Genomic DNA, 21607 nt, shown 5'->3' with positions numbered 1-21607 from the left:
GTTAGAATGGTTACGCTGCACAAATAGTAAATAGCAGCAGTCCGCTTCTCTTAATCATCTTCTATTGTCTCTTCCCACTAAAGCATGTCAACTGACTAGGTTATGTGTTACTATTTCCGGAAGACTTAATTTAGAGGCTTGTACTGGATGCCTCAGCTGCTGTTTCGTTATAAGCAAAGAAGAAACACAGTCAGATCTAGATGGCATTGTTTTAGGACACTGTGTGTTCCGCATTCCCACTTTGTAGAATCGGTCTTCAAGAAATTTCTGTCCACAGCCTGAGACATGTAATCCCATGGTAACTGGAGTCAGTCTGCAGGTTAGAAAGGATGAACTTATGACAAACTGCTTTGACAGTTCTGATTGTGAAGAGGATGCAAACTTTATGGGTGTCTTGGACACTAAACTCTTCTGTAGATCTGTAGTTCTCAAGTACAGAGGGTGACGTTTCAGTTCATTAATGTCTCTGGAAACAAGATCACTTACAAGTCTGTACTTTTTAACTTCCCCTTTAATTACATTTCTCTGAGTCTCCAAGGCTACAGCTCTTCGCCATTCTTCTATTTCAGCATACTTCAGCGGTCCAAGGTACCTGTGTGCCTTTGTATAGGATATCACACCATGCTGTACTGGCAGATTCTTCCTCAGCTCCTGTATTTCTAAGATTTCCAAATGCCTTCTAAGATTATGCTTGCTTAAAATGCCCATCTCCTCAGAAGCTGTCATCCCAGAACACATGCAGCTTTTATTGAATTTGAACTATTCATAAACTGCAGAAAAAGGAAATAAGAGAAGGACTTTTCCACAACTTTCTTAGTTATTATTTAAGCATACACTGTACCCAAAACACATGATTACTAAGCCACAGTTTGTGTTCACATAGTCAGGCAAAGCTGACAGTTGAACTTAAGAATCTTAAGTGCAACAAAAGGGAGTCATAAAACGCCAACCAATCAGCTGGCTGTATACATTAGCTTTCAACATTTTAATGGTTTAAGTAAATGATAAGAGAGCTTTTACAATGTTCTATTCTTCTGACTGCGCTCATCTTATCAACATTATTATTTACTCATTTTTTTTATCTAGGAAACCAGGCACACACGTTTCTTTCCAGGGGTAATTGTTAGCACAACATGGTTAATGACCTGCTCCACAGAACAACATCCACTTGCAGACAGAGAGAATCAAACCTAGGGCCCACTAGAAGAACCTTATTAGCAACATACTGTTTCAATCTTCCGTTTCACTGCCAGACCACATCAGCTTCACTTCTGACTTAAAAACTTACTCACAAAGGCTCAGTCAACATCTGTACGTTCTTTTGCCAGAGTCGCATTACACATCAACAGTTCGAGCTCCAGGTAAAAATTGGGTGACACTCCACTGTTAACCGTACCTCGCATTTCTTTACCATCATGAAACCTATTATTACACAAAAGGGGAGCATTACACAAACACCTAATGGAGATATAAGGTCATCTCTGACAATATTACTTTCAATAGTACAGCGTTATTTCACAAAAACAATCAACTTATTTTCTTATATCGGAAGAGGTTATATATCTTAGGTAATAAAATTCAAGTTAAATTTTTGGAGTTGATATAAATACAGGGAAGTCTGGGGACCACCAAAAATGTAGGAGACATACACTGGTTTACTGCACTGAAATGTAATATTCATTTTGAGTGTAGAACTGGAAGACATGGTTTTATGGATTATGTATGAATCACAGAATTCCAAACCCATAATAGCAGTGACTATTACTTTCCTGTACATTTTTTTTAAAGAAATGTACATATCAATCAGGCATCAAAGTATTCAGCATCTTTCTACACCCTGTAGTGGTAACAAAGGTGTGTGTGTGTGTGTGTGTGTGTGTGTGTGTGTGTGTGTGTGTGTGTGTGTGTGTGTGTGTGTGTGTGTGTATATATATATATATATATATATATATATATATATATAATGGACAGGCAAGTCAGAATGGAGCAGACATGTGGGACTTAACTACATGGCACTGAGGTTAGAAAGGACAAACCAGGAAGCGAGAAAGCTTCATGTGTATGACAGGAGTAAAACATGTCATAGTACGTGAAGGCATCAATGACTTGTTAAGGTGAAATTGCTTAAGAGGAAAAGAGAAGGGCAAGGGAGGTGGTAAACAAGACAAAGTGCTGGGACGTACATTGGCCTTTCTGTAGGTGCTACTGGTGTCACAGTCAAGCACAGCAAGGAAGGTTAAAGCCCAGAAGTACTATAAGCAGTTGACCGATGACCAAGGAATAGAACTAGTGGGTGAAAGGGATGGGGAAGTACAGTAAAGACAGAACGTCTAAGGTTATTGAATAACCTCATCTCTGTCAAAGCAATACAACTTTACTGAAATTTAGAATGCAAAGGAGTTTGACGATAATGCTACTGAAATGACATGAAGGGAGCAGAAAAGAAGCCAAAAGAAGGGCAGCAAGAAGACTCGGGTAAACAAAGGCAGCTAAGTATATGGATCACTAGTGGAAAAAGATTCAGTGGTTAGGAACAGGTGTAAAAGAAACTGCAATGTGGGGTGCAAGTGAAAAGTTAAGATTAGAATAGAAAAAAAGAAGGAAAAAGTGACAGACAAGACTGGCAGGAATGGCTGAAGGGTCATGTTAAGCAATTCCAGCAGTTTAAGCAAGCAAACTGAGGCGGAGACATGGGCAGGTGAGAAAACATTGCCAGATAACAAAACAACACCCTGAGAATTTATTGATTTATTTACTGCATTTGTTTACCGGGAAAGTCCACTGGGCCTAAAAGAGCTTATTTTCAGTGGAGGCCCAGGGAGAAAAGCTCCGACAAGAACACAGATACAGAAAATAAACATTAATTGGTACAAAAGTGGATACACTGTCACTCATAGTGATTAAGAGTAATATATACAGAATATATACATAAAAGCAGGAATTTTGTTGGTTGTCAGATGAATTCATTCAGAGAGGTATAAACAGAGATATATTAATTAGCATTACTGTACCAGTATCAACAAGCGATGAAAAATAATAATTATGGAGAAAATATCATCAGTCAGCAGTAGCAAAAAGCAGTTTAGTTATCATATAAGGAGGAGGAGGAGCTGAGATTATAGAGCAGGTAGACTATCAGAGTAATGCAGATAGTATAAGATACTATTTATATAGGCTCCAATAATAACAAAATTAATTAACCTCCTGAGAAAAGTGACTAAGAAAAGCAAAAAATCCAAAAAAAAAAAAAAATGACGTTCTGGTATGTGGTACAAAAGAAGAAATGCTCCACCATGTACAAATTAGAAAAATGCAGTCAAGTCCTACAGCGTGTTGGGTTGTAGACTTCTAAGGCTGAATACGAGAAATGAAGTTGTCAAAGCTTGTCAAGAATATACAAAGAAATGCTACAATGGCAATGAACAGAGTACAGGACAAATAAAGGGCTTAAGAAGAGGATATGGGAGACATGTCTAGTCTCACATAAAGACAGGAAAAAATGGAGGATCCTTTATGGTGCATAGGACACTGCACAGTGCCATGACATACAGCTCAAGCTACTAGTTTGGGAGGGGCATGCCTACCAGATTAAAAGTACAAAATTCAACCTACATAGCAAAAAATACTTTTTACTGGAAAAAGTAATGGAGAAATGGAACAGGTTACCATACAGAGGAGTGGACTGTAACATCAGAAAGTCCTTCAAGGACTAAAAGGAATGGTAGGCTAATAGTAGCGATCCCTTTCCTAAGCTTTAACTTTGGTGGCCTCCTCTTCTAAAATGATGGGGTTTATTACTTGACCCAAAATTTAATAAATATAAACTGTATGCTACAATCACACACAAAATAAAAGGAGAAAAACACATTTAGAAAACACTACTCCATCCCAATCACTGCAAAACTAGCTGCAATAAAGACAATGGTCTCCCAAACAGTTTAAGCTTTATTCCATTTACATCAGACATACATTTTAGATTCTCTCTGGATTTTGGAATGATTCTAGACTAATTGGCAAAGCAAACCTCAAGAATTTAAAGAAGCTAACAAAGCCTTTTTCTTCCTTAAAAACTAGAGGAATTTAGTGCAAAGCATTTATTAAATACATTTCTTGGCATAACAATGTTTTATTTCATCTGCTAAACACCTTCCAAACACCAAATCTTTAAGATTTGACAAGCATATCAATTTTTATTATTGTACTCCACTCTGGCAGCTTCTAAAATATATGCACTGCTATTCTGCTGTTTTTGTAACTTACGAGATTTTTGAGAAACACTATCCCTGTAAAAGTGAAGAAGGCCTCAGTTTGACAGAAAAGCAATGACAATAGTACTGAATTCAGTAGCAACAGAAAATCCAAAAGATGCCTCTATCAGTAAGCCCTGTAGCTGACAATGGAAATATCTATGGATAGTGCATTCCATATATTTTGTGCAGGGTGGGCTTTAGAAAGCATGGAGCCCAATTTGGGACATAATTATGGGGCTTAAAACCCACCCCCTGCATTCTAAATGAGCTGCCAGAAAACTAAAAACTTCATGAGGAGCAGATCAAGAAAATGAGGCTAAAATATGGACATTCTGTAAATTTCTGGACAGTTAGGGGGACAGTACTGGCATTCAATTATGAATGCAGATACAGTATTTATAGCATACCTCTGTCTCTGCTCAACAATTTTGGACAAATGTACAAATTTGGGAGAAAATAATATCCAAAATAAAGGACATTTTCTTAACTACTACTCCGATTCACTTAAAAGTTAATATAATATCAGGTTATTCCACATCTATTTTCTGAATATTAAAAAGTATAAAGCTATAAAGTCTAGCATTGCTGACTATAATTCACAGTAACTACCCACAAAATCAAATATTCTTTGAGAGACAAAATATGAGGCAAAATCAGTTGGGGACATCCTACAAAACCTGTATGTGGTAGTTTAACTGGAACAAGCTACTTGTTACATTTCTATCAAGCAACTTATGATGGGCTCAGAATTCAGAGTATAAAGGCTCCAGAGTCCTCCTCCCTGGTCTTAAAAATAAAGAACTTTTCCTTTTTTTTTTTTTTGCTCCTGAAGCTAAGTGTAGTGATCATTTAGTGCCTGTAGTGGGGGACTACAGTACTAGCATTTGTCAGTTAAATGTTGGTACTGCATTAACAATCACAGCTGAAACACTCAGATTGTGGTAGTGTGACTGCATCAAAATGTTTACATTTGTAGTAAGCAGCTTGCTATGCAGTTTCAAGTAGAACAGTTTTGTTTTTTTTTTTTTTGCATTTGAAGTGAAGACTTTTTTAGCTGCAGTTCTTAAGTGCAGATTGCAGTGACAAGTGAGTGCCCAAGTGGCATAAGGCTGGGTGTCCTGGTTCTGTGGTAATTCACCTTACATATCCACACTAAAAAACACCCAACAAGATATATATAAAACAATGCCCTCCAACAAATGTACAATTTATACAATGTTGCATCCTTTCTTCTTGAAACTATATTCTGTCAAAGTAGGAGATGAAGCCTCATCCTCCCAAAAACTTTAAAATTTAAACTTTATAAAAAAATGGGCTGACCTACTACTAACAAATTCTATGACCAGTATCCTCTCTCCTATACTTGGATAACTGTTATTGATAGTTTACCAAGCTCAAATTACTGCAGCAAATAACACTGTTACACCTTCAGTTCCCTACAACGGTTTTAAGAATACTTAGAAGAACCGTTCATATACTTTTTTAACTCCACTCTTCCCTTACTTTAACTCTGACTTCAGGTCTCCCTCAAAGGTCAGTTTTATGGTTACTTTCTCTCTCTTCATCAATAAGATCACTAACACCCCCCCCCACCCCCATTATCTTCTCTATGCCAAAGACCTAGCTGTCTGATAGTCTGATAACCTGTACACAACATAACAAAACTCTCCCAACAGATGACACTTGTGTCAGACCAGTTAACATTCTTAGGACTACGAATAAGTGCTGATAAAACAAAGCTTATGCTATTAGGTACACAGAGAAAATTGTCTTCTATAAATTCCATCATTTCCATGCTCTGTGCATCATAAATACCCTTGGAATGAGCCTACCAATTTAAATATTTAGATCTTTGGACACACACAATATTCTCAATTAAACTATGTGTTAATAAAACAAGATCTTTGGACACACACAATATTCTCAATTAAACTATGTGTTAATAAAACAATCTGCAACTTTCAATCACAAATAATACATTGTCATACCTAGCATCTGTTTAGAAAACATATCAAAAATCCTCAAGTTAATATGGCGATAACTCTAACCATACACTATGCTCTTCATTAATGACTCAACTCAGTCAGAACCAGTTACACTGGCACTGAGGGAATAAAGCCCTAACTATGTCTCAATGTACTTTAAGGCAGGAAGGCAAGGTCTTAACATATGGTAAGTAGCATAAAGAAATGGCCTTTGAAATCCAGGCTGCAACAGTTTGTTTGGAAACTTGCTGTCTTAGCTTAGGGAGATAAAAGATAAAACAGCTGGTCAGTCTTTCTGCAGGATTTAGTTTTGTCCAGGTAAAATTTCAGTTACCTACGAATGTTGAGAGAATATAAGATCACCCCCACCACCACCACCACACACAGTTCTGGACTTGGGAATGAAGGTGGGAAGATGAATAGCCTGACTGAGAGACAGCTCATTCACTACATCAGGCATGAAAGATGGGTTAGTCCTGAAACTCATCCAGTCTTTGTGAAAAATACGAAAAGGGGGAATGGTCATGACAGCTTACAGCTCAGAAACTCTCCTGGCAGAGGTAAAGGTTAAGAGTAGTATGGTTTTCCAAGCAGAGAACTTTAGACAAGTGGAAGAAGCTGGTTCAGAGGGAGGCAGAGTAAGGTTTTCCAACACAAAACTAAAATCCCAAGGGGAGAGAGAGGTTTTCTTGGGGAGTTAAGATGCAGAACTCCCATGAGAAAAAGAATGCCCTCCAGTCTAGCTAAAAATGGCAGGCCAGGTGAAGCAGCAATCATTCTTTCTATGCTATCAGGACAGAACACAGAGGAATTCTCCTGTAATTTCCCTTCGCCAGGTGAAATAGCATGGGGAACCAATGTAGCCTCAGCCAAAATGGAGCCAGTAAGTGGAGTCTATGAGTTTCCTTTTGTGCCTTGAGAAGAATTTCTGGAAGAAGAGGCAGAGGGCACAAAGGAACTTATCTGTCCTCCAGGCTATGGGATAAGGGCCCCTGATGCAGAACTGGGACAGCTGATGGTTGCTTGGAGAAGCAAAGAGGTCTAAAGGTTGGATTTTGTGGAAGACCTCTCTGTTCAAAGTCCACACATGGGGATCATCCTGGAAGTGATAAACAGTCTGCTAGCACATTGTCCGGAGAAGGGATGTACGTGGCAGACAGCATGATGTTCATTTATGTTGCACAAATTCCATGCCTCCTGTACTAACCTGCATCGTTGTAAGACCTGGTGCCTCCTTGTTTGTGTACCACATGACTATGGTGCTATCTGCGTACACGGAGTGGTCTTGGTTTCCAAAGGTGGGTGAAAATTTGAAGAGCTTGCAGAAGAGCCCTCATTTCTTTCAGGATGGTGTGTTCTTTCAAGAAATGGGGTTGCCACTTCCCCTGCACTCTGGCAGAGCATAGGAATGGTGGTTCCCATGAATCCTAAAGTTCCTTAAAATCTCCCTTGCAGAACAATGGGTTATAAACATGAGGTCTTGGAAGCAAATGGACAGACTGAAAACTTTCACCTGGGGGAAGGAAGGCATGCATTTTCTTTGTGTTCAATCTGCATCCTACTAACACCAGGTCCTATTTGGGAACCATGTGTGATCTTTTTCTAGCTTATAGTAAAACCCAGACCTGTGAGAAGATGGAGGGTGAACTGAAGATGCTGAAGAAGAATTTCTGGGGAAAATTTTTTTGAGAGTGACACTTTGTGATCACTCTTCATGCTATGGAAAGACTGAAAGGCACTTGATGTGTCTAGCAATCTGAGTGGCCTGCAAAAGTAAGTTCTGCATTTGATGCTTACAATCTGCTATAGCAGTTAAGATAACTTTAAGGAGTTAAAAACGAAGATCAAATACTCTGTCATTTGATTCTTGTAATTAATAGCCCTAAAGGCAAGGGTAGCAAAGGTGTAAACCTTCACCTATCCATATCCGTCAGTAGGTAGGGCATTAGCACTGGCAGAAACTTAGAGGGCTTATCTGATGAGAGATACTGCAGAGGGGTATGCACCTGGGTTCTTGTAGTTACTTAAAGGTCACTGAGGACCTTGTAAGGCCTGTGTAATGTCTTAGGAGCTGGTGGTAGCGAATTAAGTGCAGAACAGGTGGACTGAAAGGCATCTTGGAAAGTTTCAAGGACAGGTGGAACTGGGGAAGAGGCAGGGATACTCATCTACAAGAGGGTGTAGTATCTTTTCTGAATATCAGAGATCTGTGTGGATTGCCAAGTGTTTTATCATGTGTTGTACAACTTCTCCAAAAGAAGCTTCCTCAATAGGTGAGAGAGAATGGCCAGAGTCATAAAACTGCTTCTCATCAGAGGAAGAGGAAACTACTGTAGGTTTTAGAGGAGTAGCCTGGGGTTGCAGAGAACCAAAGGAAGGAGGTTTTAAAAGACACAACAGCTTTGAATATGCCTTGTGAGAAGTCCATCCACTATTTTCTCTTTCTAGCCTCCGAGGGGGTGGCCACATGCTTAGTCATCTGTTTTTTTTCTTCTTAGGCATGACATCTGCCTAGATAAGATACAGAGGTTTGGAACCATGTCTGACTTCTATTACAGAGCCTGAGAATACTTTCCTAACTAAAAGTGGAGGGACGCTGTGCAGTCCTTCTGAAATGATGAGGTGCAGTTTATTGGATGTATCGGCAGTCTGCAAGGCCTCAGGAGCGACACCAGTCTCCGATGGAGTCTCTGTAGAGGACAAATGAGAAGCAGCCTGACGTACTACAGATTTCACAACCTCAGTAGTATGCCTAAGCCAGAATCACTGTACTCCGTATCCATTCAAGGCCTCTAAGTTTTTTCTGAGGATGCAGAGTCAACCATCTTGGAATGGGTCAAGTGTTTAGGAACCTGGGTCTCGAGAAAAGCAAGCCTAGACCTAAGGGGTTTTGGAATAAATGATTGGAGGACAAGAATAAAATTTGTGACAGTGTTCAGGGCCTAGACAAAACAGACACTTGGTATTCAAGTCCTTGTATGGCATCTACCTACCGAACTTGCACTTAGATCTCCTACCTAACAATTACAACTTTAACAAAATATCAGAAGATAAAAAGGATGGTTCCCTAACAGGACACTTACCTGGATAAACGAACAAAGTAAAGGTAACAATGACCAAGCAATGAACAGTCCAACTGATGCATGACCTGCATTTGGGATGGTTGTAAGATAGTCCTGATGGATCCACACTTGTAAGTTCATCTTTATACCCCAACACATACAAGCTGAGGTCATGCATCCAACATATGGCCTAGGGAAGGTAAAGCGCTGGTACTCCTGCTGGATATCACCACTGACAATCTAAATGTCATGAATACAACAGTGATTTTGATCAGGACATATAGAAAATGCACTATTGTGAGATAATCACTGCCACCCAAATTGTAAATTCTCCCATAAATATACTCCAGAGAACTTGAGACACAAAATGCAAACAACCCACCATTCTGCCCAATAGTTTCGGCTAAGGGCTTCAAAACGGAAACTATGACCTCTATGTAGACTTCCATTGTAAAAACATTTTAAAACAACTGCCACACATCCTGATGGATTCTTGGCACTGCCTAGATGTGATTAGGAGTATACAGCCAAAAGAACAATTTTTGATGGTAACTATTGATGTAATTAATTTATTCTCCATCATACCCCAGGGAATTGGGTCTTGACATGCTTAATAATTGCCTTCAAAAAAATAGTGGCTTCCATATGGTCAAACATAGTTTAATTGTGGACTTAACAGAAATTATATTGTCAAATAATTTTGTCATGTTTGAAGGTGAACTCTATAAGCAGGTTACAGGTGTAGCCGTGGGTGCCAGGTGTGCACCAGTTTACGACAACCTGGTGTTGGCTTATTGGGAGACACAGTGGGTGTTCACCTCTGATTATATGCACAAGGTAATACTATACCTGAGTTATCTTGATGATATATTGATTTTTTGGAGGGGGACAGTGGAAGAAATCCAGGATTTTATTACCTATTTGGGTACAACTACATCTTTTTTAAAATTTACCCACAAGATACATGGTGAAAGTTGTGATTTTCTTGACATACTATTGTACAAAGAAAAAGATGAAGCCACCTTAAAATCTAGCATATACCGAAAAAAGACATACTCTAACTCTTTTCTGCATTTCCAGAGTTGCCACCCTTTTTTTCAAAAAAGGGATATTATGAAAGGACAAATGATCAGGTTGTCGCGACTTATTAGTGATGACAACCGTTTTGAAATTGAATTATCAAAACTGGTGGACATGTTGATTGAAAGAGGTTACCCGCATGACATATTGATGAAAATATGGTTTGAGATAGAGGTGAAAATATACACAGTCTTTAAACCAATATTAACTGGAGGCATAGTTAAAGGCACTAGGGAAGACACAACTAACATTGACAAAATTAATGATGACTTTGAAGGAAATAACAAGAGACGGGCCATGATTTTACCATACAATGACGTTGCTGGACAAATTAAGACTATTATATTTGACACATGGCGTAGTGTTCTTAAAAATGACATCAAACTATCGTGTGTGAAACACCAGTTTTCACTTACAGTAGAGGTAAGAACTTGAAAGAATTGATGGAGATGGAAACTAACTTAGATTCATATAGGAACTCCAGAATGAGTAAATGTGGTGTGTGCAGTACTTGTAAGTACATTAATAATGGTCCTTATATAGTAGTGCACAACTTCAGTAGGACCATTAGATGTCCGGGGTACTGCAATTGTAACACCAAAATGGTGGTGTACATTTCTACATGTCTTAGCTATCCTACTTTCTATGTAGGAAAAACTATTAGAAAATTAAGACTAATTCTGTAAGAGACATTAGGAACAAAAGATCAACTAATGCCCTTTTCACACACAGAGTTGCATCAATTTTAAAAAATTTATATTTTTTGTGGTCGACAGAATCCCACACAACGATAGAGGCAGTGATGCCAAGACTTTATTGGAAGTTAAGGAGTGTTTGTGGCAGCTTAGGTTAGATGCATCTAAGTCACCAGAGATTAATGACCATATTTCACTGTCCAGTATTTTAAAACACAGGTCCTACTGTGTTTAATATGACAGTTTTAATTTATTTAAAATATTTATTTTAAACAATTGTTGAATAATGATGTATTAATTTATGATTAGCAAGTATTTCTTAAAAAAAGGGGGTTCACTAGGTAGATGGATTTTGTATTGAATGTTAGTCTTAAATGTTTTTATTATACAACGTGACATAGTTTAGATTATTGTTTGAATGTACAAAGTATTTATTTATAAGTAAATATTTATGTTCTTAATTTATTTACATTTACATTCTTAAAGAATATATTTATTTAATTTTATTACCTGCATAGTTTTTGCTTAATTGTTTTAGATCTGTGATTGGTTTCATTTAGGGGGCGTGTGTCTCTGACTGAACTTAAGAGCTAAATTTTTAATTGTATTTTCCACTCGGATGATGCCCAAGTGTTACGATGGGTGAAAGCGCTAAGTGAATTTTTATTTACAGACTGCTAGTTTTACTGTTCGTTTTTGCTGTCTCGAGTGTTTTGTCCAATAAAGCCTTTGTTTGTCCTGGAGCTGGGTTGGTCTACCATTTACTAGTTTACACGACTGCCTTTGACCGGTGGAGCTTGAGACACAGGTCTGCATACCCCAATCAATGGACCTGCACAGCAGCAACAGTCAAAGGGAGCGCTAGCATTAGCCACTCTTATATTCCCCCAAAGCTGCCTCTGTCAGCACGCAACCTCTACTCAAACTCTTCAGGCTTTCTAAATTATAGTCAGAATTTCATCTCTCTATGCCACAGAGCTGACTAAATTCACACAAATTAAGCATTAATTGCAAATTTTTGCTCTTACTGTTGCAACATTCAGTACTATATTTTACATGCAACTCTCTCTCCTACAGCTATAGCTACTACAGTTAGGGTGTTAGGTGCCCTAGCAATTCTCTATCTGGCATCCCTCCAAGCCAGAGCTGACAACCAAATCAAGATAACAAAAAGTCCTCAAAACTTGGTGAGGACTAAAACAGCCTTTCACTTTCATAATAGGAATTATTGCAAAGAGCTTCTTGCCCCTGTTTAGCAAAGCTCCTGGCTGCAGTTCATTAAGCACTTTTAATGCCCTCATCACTTAAACAGTGAACCTCAGCTGCTTCCCGTAACAGTAGGTGTCCCACAAGGGTCTATACTTGGACCACTGCTCTTCTCAGTCCTCACCAAAAACCTCCACTCTACAACTAGCCTTACTACCATTTCTGCTCTGCACCCTCCCTGCCACAGCTACAACACAGTACCCAAAAATCTTTCAGGCCATTGAAGCCTTCCTAAACAAATATCAGCTCATCCTAAACCCAAAGAAAACCAAGCTAATGCTATTCCCCAACAACAATCACAAAACAACAACCTAAACCAGGACTTTAAAATCACCTCATCCAATCACACATTAATTGAACCAACTGCCGAAACTAAACTTCTAGGTGTTACTATTGACAACAAGTTAAAGTTTGACAAGGACATATCTCTCACAATCAAGAAGGCCCACATTAAGCTAGGTTCTCTACACAGGATTAAGTCTTATCTAACCAATTCTACCAGACAAGCAATCGCCAGGACCCACCTACTATCCACCCTATTCTACACCTCCCCTATACTCAACAAACCTTAGGAAAACTGACTTAAGGAAACATGAAGCATGCTATCACAAGATAGACAGATTTCCCCTCAACTTACTCCACAGAACCTATCATTGCCTTATACTAAAACAACTCAAATGGCTAAAACTACCTAACTTATTGTCCCTAAACCAGCTTAACCTAACCCACAACATAGTATATCAACCCGACAAATGTCCAGCTATAAGCAACCTAATACAAACTCAGCTCAACAATAGGAACCTAAGATCCTCTGACAAACTACTGGTAAAAGTTACAAAATTCACCAACAGCTTCGGAGACTCTTTTTACTTAAATCAAATCTCCAAAGCATGTAACGCTATCCCTCAGAATATTCTAATCATCATCGACCTAGCTTAATTCAAAATCTGCTAAAGATCCATCTAAATAAAAACTGGTCATACTCTTGCTCCTCACCTGGCTGAATATACTTGCCCTTTACTCTCCTCAGACCAACCTCAAATTCTTTCTCCAGCCTCTATTCTGCAGTGCATACCATTTTCTAATCAATATTTTTTTCTGTGTTCCTAACAAACATAATTGTATATAACATTTTTAAACAACAATTTCTTGTATGTTACATGACAAATACTACTGTATAGTCTTTCCATTATAAAATCTGCTTTTTAGATGATCTATATAAATTGATTGTGCTATTACATTGTGTACCTATATGTATGTATATGGAGCTTTTCTCCCCAAGCCTCCACTGGAAATGGGCAGCTAGCCCAGACAGACTTCCCCAGTAAACAAATGCTAAATAAAAATAAATAAATAAATAAATAAAATTAAATAAATAAATGAGACTACAGAGAGCTGTACTGCAGAATGATATCTGGAGCTTACCGTTACCTATACAAAAATGCTGATTGCACCATTTAACTGCTAGTGACCAGGACATCCACCCTCTGACCCTACAAGCCCAGCTCCAACATTACAGCACTTGGAGAAAACTTGTTCCACTTGGGGTAGAGAAGTTTTCCCACTTTTCAAGAGCTGCATGTAGCAGTGGCAGACAGCATTTTTTGCCATTAATGCCCAGGGAGTGCAATCAAAGCTTTGCCTACCAGCTGTTGCCATCTGCTGTTGCCTTGGGTGATTAAAGTGTCTATAGCTTTGGTACTTTAACATGTGGTTACTTTGAGTTTTGCCAACACCAATCTCAAACTCTTTGGGTTTAAGAATGATTTATGGAAGCCTTTCTGAAAGAATGGAATTGCCTAAACTGGCTTAGTAATGTCAGGCTTTGATTGTATTGAAACTTTTTATATTTTTCCCCTTGACCTTAAAATGGTAGGATTCTCCTCAGTTATATAAATACTCTGTCTGAAAGGGAAGAGGCTAACTTTGCTTAGGTAACCTCAATGTGAGAGCTTGTCAGTCTTACTGTTACCTCCTATACTGGGTGTACTTGAGTTCTCCCTCAGCGAGCCAAATGAGAGGTTATTTTCCTCCTCTTTCACAGTAAACCAAGTAATCAGTACAAAGTTTAATTTTATTAAAATGTTAATTGTTGTGGTAAATGTATTACTTACTAAAATGTTTAGAGTCGTTATGGTATTGCCATTAAATGAATTTGTTAATAAAACATTTGTGTGAAAAAGCAGTTAGAAGTATGCATGCGAGTCATTCCAAGGTGAGGGAAGGGATATAGAGGCCCACAGTTAAGCAGGTAGATTGTGCAAAACTTCAAGATCCTGACGGATAAATTCTACCCAGGCTGTTCCTCATAAAACCAAAAGGAGGCATTGCTAGAGCATAGACTTGTTGGCCTGCTAAGCCAAGTGCACCAGGAGCTGATAAGGAAATGATGGTTTATTCTCCAGATAAGGAATTTAAGCTTTCCAGTTACTAGGAGGGAAGGCAAGAAAGGTAGGTTGTTAAAGCTGTTCAACAGTAAGGCCCAATGCCCTGTTCCAGCCATTACAATTTTACAGTGTGAACACTAACTACCATCCTCAGCAAACCGGTGGGGCAGGTATCCAAAATGTCCATACCTTGTCTTCTCTGGGTGAAAGGGAAAGATAAAGTAAAATGGTATGCAACCCTCACATGAAACTTTGGTCAGTCAGTGTCATAGCTCTTCCCAGGTTTCCTCCTTTGTGCACATCCTCCTGATGTGGCAGCTAGAAGAGTGAAACCAGTCTGGATTAAACTCAAAAAATAAATTGTTGTTATGATCTTCTACAAAAATGAGTCATGGGTCTTTCTTTAGGAAAGATAAACAAGAGAAAAGGCGGTCTCCCATCCCTCAACAAAGGTAGGGCATTGGACTGTGGAGAAAATGGCCACTGAGAGAACAGAAATGGGCTATTTCTAGCACAAAACAATATTAACCTGCAAGGAAAAAATAACTACGAAGGAAGAACAGTACTCACATTAATGATAAATCTATGTTGTCTGTCTCCATCTGGTTCAACCTGCAGAACCTCAGATCCTACACCGGCCACTTCTAAAGTCTTTTGGCTCTACTTGGCTCTACCCTCCTTAACCATAACTCCCTGCTCCTCCAACTCCCCAGACTGAGTTTGCCCCCTGAATATTTGTAGAATAATACAACATAAACAACTAATCCCTAATTCCTGCATAAATACAAGGAAAACATTCAGGGAAAAAGTGAGACTATAGGCAAACAAAAAGAAGGGTTCCTGCTGTCTGGCCATCACAAAGGGGAGACTCTCCAAATCAAATGAAGGCCGGGGACAGAAGGGCAGCAAGGTTGAACCAGACAGAGATAGACAACACAGACCTATAGCTATGGTGAATACACAGCTGTCACATCTGATATTATCTGCTCCATCTGTGTTCAAACTGTCAGACAGAGTTCACAGCCACTACAACCCCTAGGAAGGAACTAAGGATGGATATTCCGCAATACAGTAGAAACAAAAGAAGCAAGGACCTTGACTGAATGTCCAGCTTATAATGCAACACAAGTATGATGGCCCAACCAAGTAGCAGCAGTACAGATATCATTCATGGGTACTCTCAAATTAAAATCTGTAGAAGTAGGTACAGCTCTAGTTGAACGGCCTCTAGACTTTTGTGAAAAAGACTTGCCTCTCAAAGAATAAGCAAACAAAATATAATCTGACAACCACCTAGATAAAGTTACTTTAGACAAAGCTGAGCCCAGCCTGGATTTTGAGAAGGAAAACAACTGACTAGATTTTCTGAAGGATTTGGTAGTCAAGATAAAACTGCAGTTGCCAATGCATGACCCAAGAATGTATTTGCCTTTGTTGGAAAAATTGGGAAAGAACACAGGAAGATGAATTGAACCGTAGAGGTTATTTTCTGAAACTACCTTAGGTAATAAAAGGATTTATACAAAGAGAAACTATGTCCTTTTAAAAAACAAAGAAGAAGAATCAAGTGCTTGCAGTTCTGAAACCCTTTTGGCAGAGATAATCACTAACAAAAGCAACATTTTCCAGGACAAAAGCTTCATATCCAAGGAGGTTGAAGCTTCAAGGGGGTACCAGACAAGACCAGAAGAAAAAGTGCAGATACCAGGGAGGCAATGGATTGCAAAGAAAAGCACCTTTCAGAAAGGCCTTGGAAATCTTAACAGAAGCCAAGGACATAATATCTCTGCCAATATGAAAGTTCAAAATGGCGGCTAACTGAACCTTGATTTCAAAAAAGCTGGAGCCTGAACCAAACAGCTCAGCTAGAAAATCCAAAACTGATTCCAAGGGGGCCAAGAAGGGATCAAGTCTCCAAGCCTCCAACCATAAAACAAATCTCTTCCATTTACTGTTGCACACTTTCCTAGTGGATTCTTTCTGAGAGGATGACAATATATAAACTACTACCTTTGAAAGCCTGGGATTCCTGGCCATCACGGGAACTGGGGGAAACATTCAGTCAACTTGAGGAACTAAAGACTGGGTGGATCCAGCCCGGCTGGATGAGAGCTAAAACCTGGAATGGGATCCAACACTCAAGGGGGGTGTTTCAGAAGAGGGTATAGGAAGGAAAACTACACCTGGCAAGGTCAAAAGGGGGTGAGGAGGTTTCACAGAAGCTCTGCAATAGGCTGTTTTCTGAAGAAGCTTCAGTAGGAGGGGAACTGGGGGATAGGTGGAAAGGAGACCCGGAGATCAAACAAACTTCAGAACATCCTGGAGGGAAAACAAGGAGCAACAGGTATATAAAAGGCATAATAGCTATTGCACTTGCTGCTGGATGGGGAAGCAAACAGGTAACAACATGGAGTGCCCCAGCGCCGAAAAATCTGAAATGCCACCATTGGATTTAGGGCCACTCATGAGGCAACAGAATGCTCCTGCTGACACTACTGGCCAGAATGTTAGACTTCCCTGGGATATGCGTTGGCACAGAAACATTGAGAGCAGATCATCCACTGCCAGACCATTGTAGCCACTTGACAAAGAGGGTAAAAGTGCATTTCCCCCGACTGTTGGAGTATCAAACTACCAACATGTACATGTGAACCACGATCACACCCCTGGGGAGAACATCCTAAAGAGCCTTCAACACTAGGAGGACAGCTGTCATCTCCAGAACACTGAATTGAATATGAGCCTCTTTGGAAGACCAGGACTGAGTGGAAAAAGGAAACCTCTTGCACCCAAGGCTTCTCAGACCCAGTCTTGGGATCTGGGGGAAGAAGCTGTAAGACTGGCAGAAGAACTAGATGGCAAAAGGTCCTTAAGAACAAATGTAGCCTTGCGCTTGTTCCCTGCCCGAGAGCCGAAGCACTTGGAACTAGGCCACCCAGAGTCTAAGTTCTCTATGCCCAAGCAATATACACACAAAGTAAGCATCCTAAGAGGGCAGTTTGTGCCCAAGAGATGCATTTCTTAAACTCTTTGTCTAAGTCTTAAAAAATAAAACACAAACTAACAACTAAACTCTAAAACAGGGAGAAAAGGGTGGGCAGGGGTAGAGAGAAAGGGTTGGCCTACCTAACTTTAGTGGAAAAAACTATCACACACTACCTACCTAGACAAAACACATACAAACATAACACTGTGATAAAAGACGGTAAGAGAAAGAGAAATTTCACCACTCCTAGCAGTAAATTTGGAGAAAAACCTGAAAAAAGCATGGAGCCAAGGACCAAGCCGCACACTATGAATGGTGGCAAACTAGATCTGGTGATTTGGGGAAGCAGGGAGTTATGGGTAAGAGAGGGGAGCCAAGTTGAGTTGAAAGGTTTTAGAATCAGCCAGTGTCAGATCAGAGTCAGATCCAAAGTCCCACAGGTTGAATACAGACAGAGCAGACAATATTGGATCTTACCATAACAACAGGTGCTCTAATAAAACAACCTGACAGCTTCTTAAAGTTTAAGGACACTTTCCATATACTATACACTGCTAGGAACTTGAGCTGAGCTCCATATAAGAAGGAAGTTAGATTATCAAAAACCTGAGAGGTCTCTTATTCCAGGAAGAGAGGCAACAATATCTTTCACTGATGGAATGCATGAAACCTACAGAATAAAAAAACTGAGCAGAGCTGCTACTACCCAAGTTACCATGGCAGCAAGTTTTCAAAGGGGAGGTAACATCAGATACACCCATATGTTTCAGGACAACATCACTGTGATATCTGCAATATTAAATATATATATAGGCTATTAAAGCATCATCTCTTTGACACGGACGTGTTGCTGTTTGTCCTGTTTGTTCCACAGACCTTGCACTTTTAGTCCTCTTGACAATGCCCCCAACATACAAACCCCGAAGCACTTGTTGTGACAGACTGAAGATGAAATGAAATGGAGAAAGGGATACCTTGATTTAGAGAACTGGTCCATCCACCATGGTACCGGCCCTCTTACAAACCTCAGTACTGGAAAATGAAAAGACAAGGAGTGTTGATGTTGAGCCTAGACTGATCTGAGGTACCACTGCATTTTTCTCATGTAAAGTCTGGCAAAGGGAATCATTAGAATCATAAGAGGTCATGCATAACAGAATCCCGAGAAATTTCTTGGGAGATATCAGAGATTGGTTGGAAAATCTCAGGAAGAACTTTTGAACCAACTCTATACCAGGAAAACTATTCTGTGAGAAGGGATGACACAAAAGTTCAAGACATCTTAAAACTCCAGACTGAGGAGTTCCTTAACACTTATCAAGGACTTTTAACCACTGTAAGTCCACATATGGAAAAATATGAATGCCTTGAAATCTGCAATAAGGAATTATAGGAGTCAGACACTTTGTGAATACCCTTGGAAGTGTGGATACTAGTTCATAAGATAAGACGGACAACCAATACAAAAAAATATTAATAACCTTCTCAAATGTTTGTCAAATGGAATCTGATGGTAGGCATCTTTTACTCCAGTTATGCCATAAAAGCTATTAACGGGATAAGAGGTAACAGGGTCTGAATGGATAACATTTTGAACTCTGGAACCATGATAAAAAGACTGACAAAGGAGAGGTCTAGCACTGGTCTCCAAGATCCTTCTTCCTTTAACACCAGAAAAATCCTTAAGTAAAACTCTTTTATCAATCTGGCAAAAAGAGACTGGTTCTACGTCTCACTGTTATAACATTTGTTCCAGGACTGGTGAAAACAAGGATATTTGGTTTAATGGGCAAGGTGTCATTTCCTGAAAAAGCAGTAGGGATTCCCTCTGCCAACTATACCACTGCAGAAAGACTTTCAGAGCCCATTTATCTGAAATAATCTGGTGCCACAGAGAAAGATGCAGGTTGCTGGGGGGGAGAGGTGCCTGAAGAGGCAAATAGCAACACTCACTTTTTGGACTATCTGATTTTCAGTTTTTTTTTTCTGTTTGGAGCCCTTCTCCCACTGTTTTTTTTAAAATCCTGTTTATTAGCACCTTACTGCTTAGGCTGATATTTGAAAAGGGATATGAGGTAGTAAAAGTTGCATTTGCTTTAGAAAAGGAAGATGGAAAGATTTGTGTTGCCTCCTGAATCAATTTTCCCCTTTCATTAATCTCATCTACAGAAGGCCAAAAATAGACATCCCTTGTCCGAGGCAGAATTTAAAATCTCAACTTCTAGTAAATATTCTGAGAATGTAATCAAGCAAATCTTCCCACTACTGACCCAGTAGCAGCAGCTCTGTAGACTGTTAGCAGTATCATAGGAACACTCTAGGGAACGTTTTAACTAGACAATAAGCAAATAAAATAGAGGCATTCAAGGAATCTGAGCAGTTAATTCATTCAGGTTCTCAAAAGAGAGAAGAAAATGTTTTAATAAGCGAGCGTGGCAATTTAAAATTCTGAATGTTGAATAGTAGAAGAATACAATTTCTTTCCAAATCTGTCACTTGTGCTCTCATCGGGGGCGGAGTTCAAAATAGAAATCTGTTTAACCGAATCAATATTAGATAAGAAAATAATTCCAGGATCTGCTTTAGGAATTCTAAAGTTATCCTTCGCTCATTCACAAGACATTACTCACACTAATAGCTGCTATCAGTATTTTATCCTGCAGTTATTCTTTTGCCCAGTACCATCCCACACTTCCCTGCATCATATTAATTTTTGTTACCTCTATTGAAAGTATATTATTTTTCCAAGTTTTTAAAGCTTTACTGGCAAATACTTTACTTATCTCTGTCTGAATATATTTGGAAAAATAAGAAATTCCTCTAAGAAAAAACTACTATATGAAGCGTTAGAGAGACAATTAAGGCAAGCTGGCTGGGTGTTAAAAGAACAGGACTGGCCACACTAAATCAACTGGCTTACTGGTTTGAGACAAGACCTGGTAGGTACTAGAAGACTGATAGGACGGGCAGAAGACAAAATGCTGTTTTTAAAAGGACAGATGCACGAGGAAGTAGTGAAGTGGCTGGGCTGCTAGAAAATTATTGCTGATACGTGGGAAAGAATGATGTGGTTATCCAAGCTGGCTAAAAAATAAATATTGCATCTTCTGTTGGAAGTGCCAATTAAATATTTCAATACACCCGATAGCATATCAAAATTTTCCCTAAAGCAAATATACAATCTTGGAGTTGCAGGGGCAAAATAAGGGGAAAATAGCCATCATGATTAGACTCAGCAAGGCCTTACTGTATCTAGGCAATTCCAATTCTGTATCACAGCTCAAAAAAAATAATTTCCCTAATTACTCCAATTTGCTCACCCAGCATATTTGACAGTTAAGACTGCAGGGAATCTTTAAAGTCTGACAACTCATTATAGCCCCAGAAAAATATGTTCCCAGTTACCTCTTTCTTCCTCATCACACCTGCAACATTTTCTGTCTACCTGAGGAAAAATTCTTTGGAGTTGGCTTGGGGTATAAAAATACCTATGTAAACACTTCCAGGCAAATATCCTAAATCTTTTCGATTTTGTTGCATATTTGGGAGACATATCTCCCATTGTTTCTTTGTGAATTGCTTATCCAATCTCTCTTCCCAATCCTTCCTAACCCTCTCTGATTGATCCTTATAATCATACAATATTTTATATGCTCTACTATTTATTCCTTTAACAGCAACTTCTGTTCCAGTTTCTACCAAAAACTCTACCAGTGGTGGTCTTTCGTTTCGGACCCCTTAGTTCTTTCTATTTGCCTATACTCCGATACAAAAGGCAATCTCTACCCTGCAGTCCAAATAAGTTATTGGTGCCTTCCCACTCTATTAGTTTTCCCTCTCTAGTTATTTGCTTCCAGTACCTTGGCCCCTTGGCCAATTTCCTCCAGTATATTCCC

The 21607-nt window shown here is 39.2% G+C and overlaps 1 protein-coding gene across 1 annotated transcript in view; it reads right to left on the bottom strand.

The window, feature by feature from the left end:
• PGAP1 (post-GPI attachment to proteins inositol deacylase 1) overlaps positions 1-21607 on the bottom strand; it is a 2682422-nt gene that overhangs the window by 1103706 nt on the left and 1557109 nt on the right. The window lies entirely within an intron of this gene.

This window comes from Protopterus annectens, chromosome 2.part0 (genome assembly GCF_019279795.1).
Source record: "Protopterus annectens isolate FY-2018-M chromosome 2.part0, PAN1.0, whole genome shotgun sequence".
NCBI lineage: Eukaryota > Metazoa > Chordata > Ceratodontiformes > Protopteridae > Protopterus > Protopterus annectens.
This window is presented reverse-complemented; position numbering and strand designations above follow the sequence as displayed.